This window comes from Talpa europaea (assembly GCF_964194135.1).
Source record: "Talpa europaea genome assembly, chromosome: 4".
Taxonomy (NCBI): domain Eukaryota; kingdom Metazoa; phylum Chordata; class Mammalia; order Eulipotyphla; family Talpidae; genus Talpa; species Talpa europaea.
This window is the reverse complement of record NC_140070.1, coordinates 109,149,723-109,161,030: the sequence shown is the minus strand read 5'-3', so window position 1 is coordinate 109,161,030 and position 11,308 is coordinate 109,149,723.

Genomic DNA, 11,308 nt, shown 5'->3' with positions numbered 1-11,308 from the left:
AAATATTCAGGGTTAGTTATTTTATTATTATTTTTTTTAAATAATAGATTTTATTTTTATATTCCCCATACAATTGCAACCCCCCCATTTTGAACCCAATCCCTCCCCTCCCACCCCCCATCCCGCAAAAAGTGTCTCTGGTTCATAGTTTTTTGTTGATTTTGATTTTCACTTTCTTATAGTTATTCATTTTCCTGGTCCCTTATTTAAGTTTTCTAGATTCCTGCTATGAGTGAGACCATCCGGTATTTTTCTTTTTCTTTCTGGCTTATTTCGCTGAGCATGATCCCTTCCAGCGCCATCCATATTGCTGCAAATTGCATGTGAAACCAGGTACTTTAATCACCAAAATTGTACATATAGTAAGACAGGAGGTCAGATATTAATTCCCGAACAAATCTTGATAGGAAGCCATCCATAGAACATTTTTTTGTTGAAAGTTTACGATCATTAAGATTTTGCCAAGTGTTTAGGTAAGAAACTTAGAATTTTAAACACATGTTGCTTCTAGTTAACATTATAATAATAATATTTTATTAAGGAAAAGTTATTTTATTGGGAAAGGTTTTTGGAGAGGTAATTAGCCACTGTAGCACAATGTAAAAAATAATCATCCATAACTCTGTTTCTCCCACTTCAACTTATTGAAGTTGACTATACAGAGATGCCGTAGAGAATAAATGTGCACCTGATGCTTTTTACCCACCCAAATAACTCTTTCAACAATTCTCAGGGAAATTTTAGCTGCCAGTGGAACTCATATGGGCCTAGACTTGACAGTGAGTTAATCATCCAGACTCCAGAGTTGAGCAGAGTTGGTTTTGAATCCTTACGCTACACTCTGTAGGTGTGTGACTTATTTTTTTCTCATCTGTAAAATATTGAGAGAGAATGTGCCTCAAAGATTGTTCTGAGTTAGGGCAATGTGGGACAGTCCCCAAGGGCTGTGTTTGGCACCCAGGAACCATGCTCTGTCAACTAACAGTATTATACTTCAGTGAAATTCCTTATTATTTGTCCCATATAATTTTAATCAAAATAGACCCATTTTCTTATTCTAAGTATAATAAGCCTCCTTGTCTTATTTTTTTGTTAAAAATTTATTTATTTATGCATGCAAGAGCTGGGGCACAGGCCAGAGATGCTGGGGTGAGAGGATTCACCAGAGACAGAGTGGGGAACAGAACAGGCAGACAGACTGAAATATACTGCTGAGGGGAGCAGGGGCGAGACAGGAGAGATCTGCCTCGCCATGTGGGTTTCTCCCTGGCCAGCCGGGGATCAAACTCATGCTGCAGAGGCTGCGTATTGCTTCACAGTGCAGTGCTTAACCCTTTGTGCCACCAGGGAGGCCCAATCCTCCTTGTCTTATTATAGGTCCTTGTCTTTGTCTAGTGACTTAGAGTAAACCACATTGTTAACAGATGTAAACAGAAATATTCATGCAGGTTAGTTAGTAACCTCTCTGCTAGATGCACAGTTGCTTCTAAGATCTGACTTTTATTTGGCCTACAGTCAAGGGCCAGCAATTCCTTTGTGGCTAAAGTGAAACTGGACATATGGTCTCACATGAGCGTAGTGACAAGTGGTCAATGTACTTTAATGGGGGACTTCCCAGGACAGGTCACTGGTGATAGAGGTCACTCTTTCACCTGGATGATAGACTAAATCTTTCTGAAGAAATTCCTGTATTTTAGGTATAGTCTTAATTTGCTATTCCTGAAGAAAATAACTGAAAAATCTCAGTGTGCCAAGATTAAGGTATAAGACTTATTACAAAACTACCTATTATCTTCCTAGTGAATTTTTTGCTTAGTAAATTGATTTTAGACCCTTTGCATGTTCTGAACTCCATAAGAGTTCAGCAAGGTCAGCAAGGAGAGGAAAAAGATTGTTTCCCTTGTAACTTATCTTGCACACGAGGAGACAGAGACATAGCACAAAAATGTCCTACATGTGAAGTCATATGGATTTCACGCTGCAGAGCCAAGACCAGAATCCAGGCCCTCTGACTACAACCTGGTACCTTTTCAGTTCCACCAAAAAACAAATCAGCAGGGAGGCTGCTGAACAGCTTTTGAGTTGTCAGAAAGCCGAGTTCGCAAGAAGCTTCTGGAATAGTCCTGATGACAGCAAATGAGACAGAACAGCTGTTTTTACCAGCTTATAATTTTGTGTCAGGAATTTCCACAGACCATCCTTCATTTGCCCTCAAGGAGTGGTGAGAGATGCCTCACATTCATCCATATCTCAGGGCTGACAGGGACTCAGCCTTAGACAGTGGAAACTGGTGCTTATGATGAGTAGAAAGACCCCCTGGTGAGAAGTGTCCGGTGATAGTAGGGAGACAGAAAATAAAACAGAGTCACACCCATTCATGTTTTCTAAGATCTATCTCCACACCACAATCCTGAGTTTGGTATTAGAGATGTAATTGTAAAGAAAAGCTCACAAAATTCTCTGTAGTTTTGATACTGAGTATTTCACCAACTACTGAGGGAATGAAAAAAGCACATAAGGCCTGCATTGTTTTCAGAAAATTATGTAAGAAAATATGAGGGAAATGCTGCTTAATTTTTCGAGGAGTACTACATTTAAATGTGGCCTTGAACTGTGAGGAAGAGCTTTTACTACTGAACAGGAAGCATAGGACATAATGGATGTACAGACAAGATGATGTCTGCATTGGGCAGGGAACTGTAAGTAGTTCAAGGTGGCAGGAACATATGGTGTGGAGCCAGGGGGTAGAAGTGTTTGGGAGGGAGGGAGAGATGGGAAGTGGAATCTGAAAGGTATAATGGGATAGGATATCAAGGTTACAGGCAAGAACATAAGACCTTATCTTTCAGGTAATAGAGAAGGGTTTAATGGGGGAGTGACATGATCAGTTCTGCAACAATTCCAGTGGTCCTGTGAGCCTTAAGTGGGATAGGTGGTATGAGGTGGGCAGAAAATAGTAACTCAGAAAAAAATTGGATGATTGTTTGATGGAGTCCTTTTTGTATTTCCTTTCCCTTAAATGTTTTGCTTTTCTTTTGTGTACAGTTATCCTTGAAGAACATGGGGTGAGAGGCACCAATTTCCTCATTTAGAAATCCACATATAACATTTGACTCCTCCAAAACTGAACTAGAGTCATCCAGTGATCTTGAGAAGAACTGGTTTCAGGACACTCCCTCCAATACAAAAATCTGCAGAAACCTCAAGATCCTTATTTTCGTGTTTTGCATCAGAATCTATGAATGTGAAATCATGGAGAGGAAAAATATGGGTCTAAGCAGACTCTGATATTTCAAACCCATATTGTTCAGGATCTACTGTGTTGCTTTTGTTTTTGTTTTTGTTTTTGTTTTGTCAGTAGTTTCCAGGCATTCTGAGATATTACTGCTATTTCCAGCTAGTGGAGTAGTTAGCTACAGTGATCAACTTGAATATTCATGAGACCATAAAAACACCTTAAATATGAGTCATGACACCAGAGAAAGAGTGCTGAGTCTTGCACTGCACAGTACTTTACAAAAATGAGAGGGCAGAGAGGAATTGCTTGGAGGCAGCAGCAGGGCCCAGCACAGGTCAATCTGTAGCAGGTAACCTGTTTGCACTTCATATGCACAATTCCAGATTCTGGTCTCTAAGCTGATGGCCTGAGCTGGGTAAGACAGATATTGTGAATCAGAAGCCCAAGGATTTTTGACATTTCTTATAGCAACAAGTCACAGAGAATCACTGTTCCACCTTCAACATTAAGAAGTTGAGTTTCAGGCAACACTGGGAAAAGTGAAGATTAGTTATCTGCTAATGAAAATAAAAGGGAGGGAGGCTATTTCAGCTAGCCTCGAAGACACCTATTCAACTAGTCCTGCAGTTCTAGTGGAATCAATCAGACAGTGTGGGCAGGGAACAATAGACTCCTGTGCTAAACACCTGGTTTCAACTATTTAATTTCTGCATTGAATGATTAGTTTTGGGCTAAAATTTCTGGTCACTTCAATGAAGAATCAAGTTTTATATACATCATCCAAACCAAAGAGAAACAGTCATCTGTGACTCATTTTACACAAAGTGATGTCTTTGAGATCCTATAAAATAATTATCATGCTATCGTTTCTTTTGTAATTCCTTTAGAAATAAATATCTAATAAATATTTGTTTCCTCTGTTTTTAAATCTATTTCATCAAAGATTCATTTCTACCATATTCTCCTAAGTGTCTCCTTGCTGACCCTGTATCTACTTTGGGTAGTAACAATAACAATAATAGCTGACATTTTTATAGCATATACCAGGTACTATTCTAAGTAGGTATTTGTAATTTTTTAAATACTCACATTAACCTAAAAAAAGTAGGTCTTCACAGGACTTGGGAAATTGGGGGACAGAGAGGTTAAGTAAGTGTGCCCAGGTCACACCACTGTGCATGACAGAGTTGGAATATGAAAGAAACCAGGCAATCTGGCCATCTGGCCTCTCAGAACAAAGCCTGGTTGGGCCTCTTCTGATGGCACAGCAGTTGAGCACTGGGCTGCGAAGCTGCCCACAGCCTCTGCAGCGCCAGTTGATGCCCGGCCACTGGTGAGGGTCCCACATGGCACACAGACCTCTCCTGCTGCACCCGCTGCTCCCCTCAGCAGTGTATTTCATCAGTCTGCCTGTTCTGTTCCCCACTCTGGCTCTGGTGAATTCTCTCGCCCTCCCACACTTCTGACTGTACCCAGTACTTGTATAAATAAATAAATAAATCTTAAAAAAAAAAAAAAGAACAAAGTCTGGTCAAGCGTTCATTTATGACAAGCACTGGAATTCAGAGAAAGAGTCAAACTATTTCAGGGGCAATGTGTTTATCTTTAGAGGCCAATTTCTTTTCTTATTTTCTCTTTTGATTATTCCACAGAAAGAACTAAAGGACATGGCCTAATATACTGGAAGACCTGCCAATTTAATATTAAGATGTGCTACATGTGAATAGGGGCACCAGGCCTGTGTCCTTAAATGAAATGTCACATTTGAAGAAGATTTCACAGCCAGTGGTGATTTTCATTAACTCTATTTTACCTGTTCTTATTCATGCTTTGTTGAAAAAGTTATCTGAGTGACTAGGCATTCACATGTCATTCATTTAAAAATGTGTGGCTCACATGTCAGCCTAAATGTCATTACAAAATTGAACTGTTCACCTTATCTTTTAAAAGGCTGCAGGAGAAAACATTGGGGTTACACAATGTCTGTGTAATAACATCATGCAGGGCTTACTCAAAAGTCTGGTGGTGTATCTTAAGGTTCATACTTTCAGACCTTCTGATTCTAGGGTTCTGGGATTCTAATCATCCATGTGATACACCCGGGATGTACTAAGCATGAATCCTTATTGGCATGATGGTATTATTACTATGCCACCCTCTTTTGAATATTCCCTTCTCCGAAGGCTAGAAAATCTAAATAGTTTCTTGGTTTCTCTTGTGGATAGGGGTAACCCTTGACCCAGTTCAATAAAATATAAGATAAGTCTGCTGAAAAACTCTAGAAAAGTATTTGTCTCCCTTTTAAGAGAGAAATGCAGGGGTGGGGGAAGGCTCTGCTTCCTACTTCTGAATGTAGTTGTGTGAGGACATGATGGTGAGAACTATTGCAGACATACTTCAGCAGGTAGGAGAATGCCAAGGGAACTGCAAAAACACTGACAAAGGAACTTGATGTCATTCAGTTGCTCAAGTATTCATTAACAATTACCCGTTAAATTTTTACTGTCTACCAGGAGCTGTATTAGTGTTGACATTTTTGTACAATATAAACAATAGGGAGCTTATATATTAGAAGGACAAAATACAGCCAAAACTAAATATATGTAGACTAGAGTTAAGAGCTAGGAAACAGGGCCTCCCCGGTGACACAGCGGTTGAGCGCTGGGTTGCGAAGCTGTCCGCAGACTCTATAGCGCCGGTTCGATCCCTGGCTGCTCCCCGGCCACCGGAGGAGGGTCCCACATGGCGCACAGACCTCTCCTGCGGCCCACTGCTCCCCTCAGCAGTGTACTTCGGTCCTTCTGCCTGCTCTGGCTCTGGTGAATTCTCTCACCCTCCTGCGCTTCTGACTGTACCCAATGCTTGTATAAATCAATCAATCAATCAAAAAAAAAAAATCTTATGGGGAAAAAAAGAGCTAGGAAACAAGTAGGATATGGGATCTAGAAAGTGATAATTTCATAGGTTGATAATGGGAGGTCTATCTGAAAAAATCAGATAGAGTAAAGCAAGTGGACAAATCATGAATTTAGTTAAGGGGCCGGGGTGAGAGGAGAAAGGTGTATTGCAGGAAAAGGAAATAGCATATACTGCCGGGGACCAGTCTCTGGCAAAATGTCGTGTCAGGGGTTTTTGAAAGGATGAGACGGCCTAGGCGACCTGTAAGGGGCTGAAATTTAAGGGCTGAAGATTAATGTTTTTATTTGTGATAACACAGTTTTTTTCCATAATGTCATAGAAAGGGAAGGAATAACATACGGTTGAGAAGTCTCAGACACCTGTCCATTATTTTAATTTAAAATTTGAGAACTTTTTGCCACATTTTGTGCTGATCCCAGTCCGACCAAAGTAAAGGGCGTGGCTTTTGTGGGCCAGGTGTTAGGCCCACAATGGAAAAGTTCAGTCCCCCACAATATACAAAGGTCCTGAGGGAAAACATGTACAGCAAGTTTAAAGTGCAGCAGGAAAACCAAACAAGTCAGGGCCTCCCCTGGTGGCGCAGTGGTTGAGCGCTGGGCTGCGAGGCTGCCTGTAGCCTCTGCAGCGCTGGTTAGTTCCCTGGCCGCCAGCGAGGGTCAAAACCAGGCAAGTCAGAACTGAGTGAGCACCAGGAAAAACACAGTGAAGTAGACAAGAAATCTCAGATGTCCAGGCAATTTAGAGGCTTGAAAGCAGTGCTAAGAATTTCAGTTTTCACTCTGAAGTACATAAGAAATCATTGGAGGATTGTGAGCAGGGGAGAAATATAGTACTTAAATTTTGCATTTCTGGTACTTAAAAAGAACCTTCCTGACTGTTCCATATTGAAAACATTAAAGAGTAAAAAGAAGGACACAGACAAAAATTATTATGAGATGATATTGGCTGGTCACAGGCAGAAGTAATGGAGAGAGAGAGAAAGGTAAAATTCAAGACATATTTGGAAGGTCTAACTGTTACAGGGCTGGGAGAGAGGCACCCCAAAACCCCCAAAACTGCCTGCTCTAAGTAGGTTCTGCCATCCATCAAATCAAGACAAAACATACTCTAGTGCATAAGACCTTCAATGGAAAGGAACTTTAATATAATTGGTGTGCAATACAGAAAAGGGGAAGAATGTAGTTTCCAAATCAAACACCGAAGTTACCTAAGATATCTCCTTATGGGTTAATGTCCAGCCAAAAAAGGTTGGCCCAAAGCAAAGACACTAAGACCCAAAAGCCTGCCACAAGTATAAGGGGGGTGATCCCTAGAAAAAGGTCAGAAACTATCAGATAAGTCTGGGAGGAAAAGAGCAAAATCAAAATCAAGATAAAAGCTGCCATTGTTAACCTCCCCACGGGTCTCTCACTCACATCTGTTTCACCCAGTACAGGGCCAAGAAGAAAGTGCAGTTTCTTCACATGTTTCTCTGCTCCGGGTGCCTCCTCCAGGTCTCCTGGCTGTCCATCCGCCTTCTTTCCTCTTCAGCCTCTTCTCCAGTTTTCTCTCCTACCTGCTCAGCTCCACCCTTCCAAAGGTGGGGCAGGAAACCTGGAACCTCCCCTTTTCCTAGGGACCACCCTGCTTCATAACCGCAGCGTTTGCTGATGGGTTCCACGCAGATATTGTTATATTTATAGGTTTCTGTTTTTTTTTTAATTGAGTTACAATTGACATATAATCTGTTGTTAGTTTCAAGTGAACAACATCATGAATTGATATTTGCATTTCAGACTACTTAATATGTTGTTTAAGGTCCTATTAACACTTTTATTACTTGCACTATTAATTCCTGACAGCTGAAAATATTCTTGATCTAACTGAAACCAAAACTGTTATTCCCTCTTGTGGTCTTTTCCTTCCTGTTTCGTGAGTTCAGACTGAATCATCAGTCTTGAATCACTGTATTCTCTTAGACAAGGACTTGTCTTTTGTAGGGGCAGGAAGTCACAGAGCAGGTTTTCTATGATTCCAGCAAACCAGGCAAAGGAGAGTCCTGGAGCCCTCAGTTGCTTTTTCAGGCCTTTATTGAGCTTTTTACATGTAGTGCAGCAACCAGGTCAGTGGCAGGCAGGGGTGCCAGGAGGCCAGGAGGCCTCCAAGCCCCAGGCAAGTCTTCACTCTGGGCTTTCTGGCATTCATTCTCCTTCTCTCAGCAAATATCTCAATACTACAGTCATGGCCCACAGAAGTAAAAGACACAACAATAACAATGTAACAAAATTCAGGTCTCCATCTGGCAGGGCACTCCTAACTGTGGGAGGGCAGAAAAGTCTGAAAATCATTAACCTACGCTTTGAAATTTACTTAATTATTAAACTCCATTAAAAATATAATAGAATAAAAGAAAATCTGGGTTCAGAAGGCATGAACTATTTGACAAAAGTCACAGTTAATGAGTACAGTAAGTTTTAACTCACTTGGTGATAGTTTTTTGGAAACTGTGACTTTAAGTGAAACAACATGCAATGAAATAGGTCCTGGAATATTCCTTTAAATTTTGGCAGGGATTTTGTTTTTCGCCTAGATGCTATAATGAAACAATGTTATTAGAGGGCTGCTGTATTGCGATCACAACTCACTTTGTAATCTGAATTCAGATTACAATAATAATACAAGATGATAACACAAAATAGCTCCAGCTATTTTTCCATTACAGTTGGAAGTAACAGAGCCAATTTCAAGGTAGGGCAGCACTCTCTGGTTGCTTATCCAATGTTGTCTATCATCCACCGTGCTTTCCTAGCAAAGAGGGGGCCCTGCATGGGTGGGGTTGCTGGGCTTCACGGAGACAGATGCTCTTCCTCTTTGTCTCTCTAGAAGCAAAGATAAAAGAAAAGAAAGTTGGTTTGCTTACTGGGACTTTACCCTCCAATATTGGATGAAAAGAAAGGAGAGAGATTTGGCCTAGAAAAAGAAGGATGATTTAAAGCACTTCTTTTAGATGAAAGCCATCGATGCTGCTAAGGTCCTTATTCTGGTGAAAAGGATGTCAATTGCAAGACTGAGTGAGTCTGGTCTACACAAAATGATCAAGAATAGATCCCTTTTGAAGACTGGACAGCTTCTTTAAAGCAATGCTGTCCAGTAGAAATATATAATGGCTTTCCACATAAGTAATTTTAAATATTTAGTAAGGATATTTAAACCATAAAAAGAAACAGGTGACATGAAAGTCTTTTATTTTATTTAACCAAATATAGTCAAATATCATCATTTCATGTGATGCAAGTCATATTTCAAAGCTCAGTAGCCATAAGTAGCTAATGGTTACCATGGTGGACAGTCCATCTTCAGAGACACATATGACAAAACATCCTTAAGGAGAAAACACCAAATATCTTTAAGAACTCATTAATTATTTTACTTTAGTTGAATGGTTTTCAACCAAAACACAGACCATTTCTAAATCATTAAAATCTCTAATAACATTTGAGGATGAATCCAGGACTTGGCAATGAAAGGGAAAAAGAGACTACTAATACCCATCAAGACTGAAGGACTAGGGCCTCCTTGGTGCTGCAAGGGGTTAAGACACCGCACTATGAAGCTATCCACAGCCACTGCAGCACAAGTTCTATCCTTTGCCAGGAGGTGACCCACATGGCACAGCAGACCTCTCCTGACTCACCTGCTGCTCCCTTCAGCAGTGTATTTCAGTAGATCCACCTGTTCTGCTCTCCACTCTGTCTCTGGTGAATCCTGATCCCCCCACACCTCTGGCATGTACCCCAGTTCCTGTATGCATAAATAAATAGATCTTTAAAAAAAGACTGAAGGACTAAACAAGTTGATATGCATGTTTTAAAAAATAGAGCACTGCATGAATATGCCTCTGTGAATATTATAAATTCTTTATTTTATTGGAATATTGGCCTGTGATTGTACAAACACTTCAGATAACTGTGGATGATCATTTCCCTCCAAAATGATTAAGTTCTTTGCTTTGATAGTCATTATACATTAGGAAAAACTGATGAGTAGTACATTTAAATTTCCATGAATGATCAGTTTAACAAAAACTGGCATTCTCTCCCAACATTCAAGAAATATCTGTCTGGATCTGCACACATGGTAAATCTAGAGAGTTTCTGAATGCAACTTCAACTGTGGAATTACTGATGGCTTTCAAATCTTTTCTGATTAAAAGTCAGATTCAAGAACACTGTATTCTGAGAGAGATAAGTACATTTAAATATATAAACGTGTTTTTGCTCTTGATGTCTGAGATTTCTGAATTTCCCTGTAATTTCATTTAGCAAGGGAAAACATCCATGCCTGTGCTAGCAGGTCCCTCCCAGCAATCTGTCAGCTTTCCACAGCATAGTAACCCACTGCTCACTGCCTGGGCCTTTGGATAAATACTGCAGGCCGCATGCTTGTGTGCTTCAGAACTTCACAGGTTTCCATGGATACGCGAATTTTAGTGCTGAGGCACATTTACTATCACTTTTCTTGTCACCAAGAGTCCTGTAAACACTTGTGCTTTAAGATTTTGTACAGAAATTTAGTATTTTATAGAGGACCAAGTCACTTTTCCCAAGTGCATTATATGACTTCCTCTTAGGGCAAAGTCCCTGAAAGCATTTATATATTTGTGGTCTCTTGTTAATGATGCACTTTCATTTATTAGACTAATAAAAGATAATAAAGGCTTAACTATATTGTCAGTCTCACTTTTAAGTGGCACATACTTGTACTATGTAAATGTTACAATTAATCAATAGGACAACTTTCTTTGAATTTAAAGTGGGAAGAGGCAAGTAGAGAAGCAGGAACAGGAATTTTCTGGCTCTGTTTAGCCATTTCTCTTCTGAATATATCCAGAAAACTAAGTGTGGTTTCTTAAGATGCCCTTTAGAAACATTATACCTATTGACCAATCAGAGTTTGAATTTATTCTTATACATGTTAAACTTTTTGTATATTTAAAAAGATGTTTCCTACAAATCTCTGAAGATCTCAGGCAATGTTACTATTTTTTCCTTTCAGGCATGCACAGCAGTGGCTCAGAGTGGAAGGAACATGCCCCATGTCCCCGAGCTAGAAAGTGGCAGACTCCTGATTCACTGTTCAGGGCTTGTCCACTATAATTTTCTTTTCTTTTCT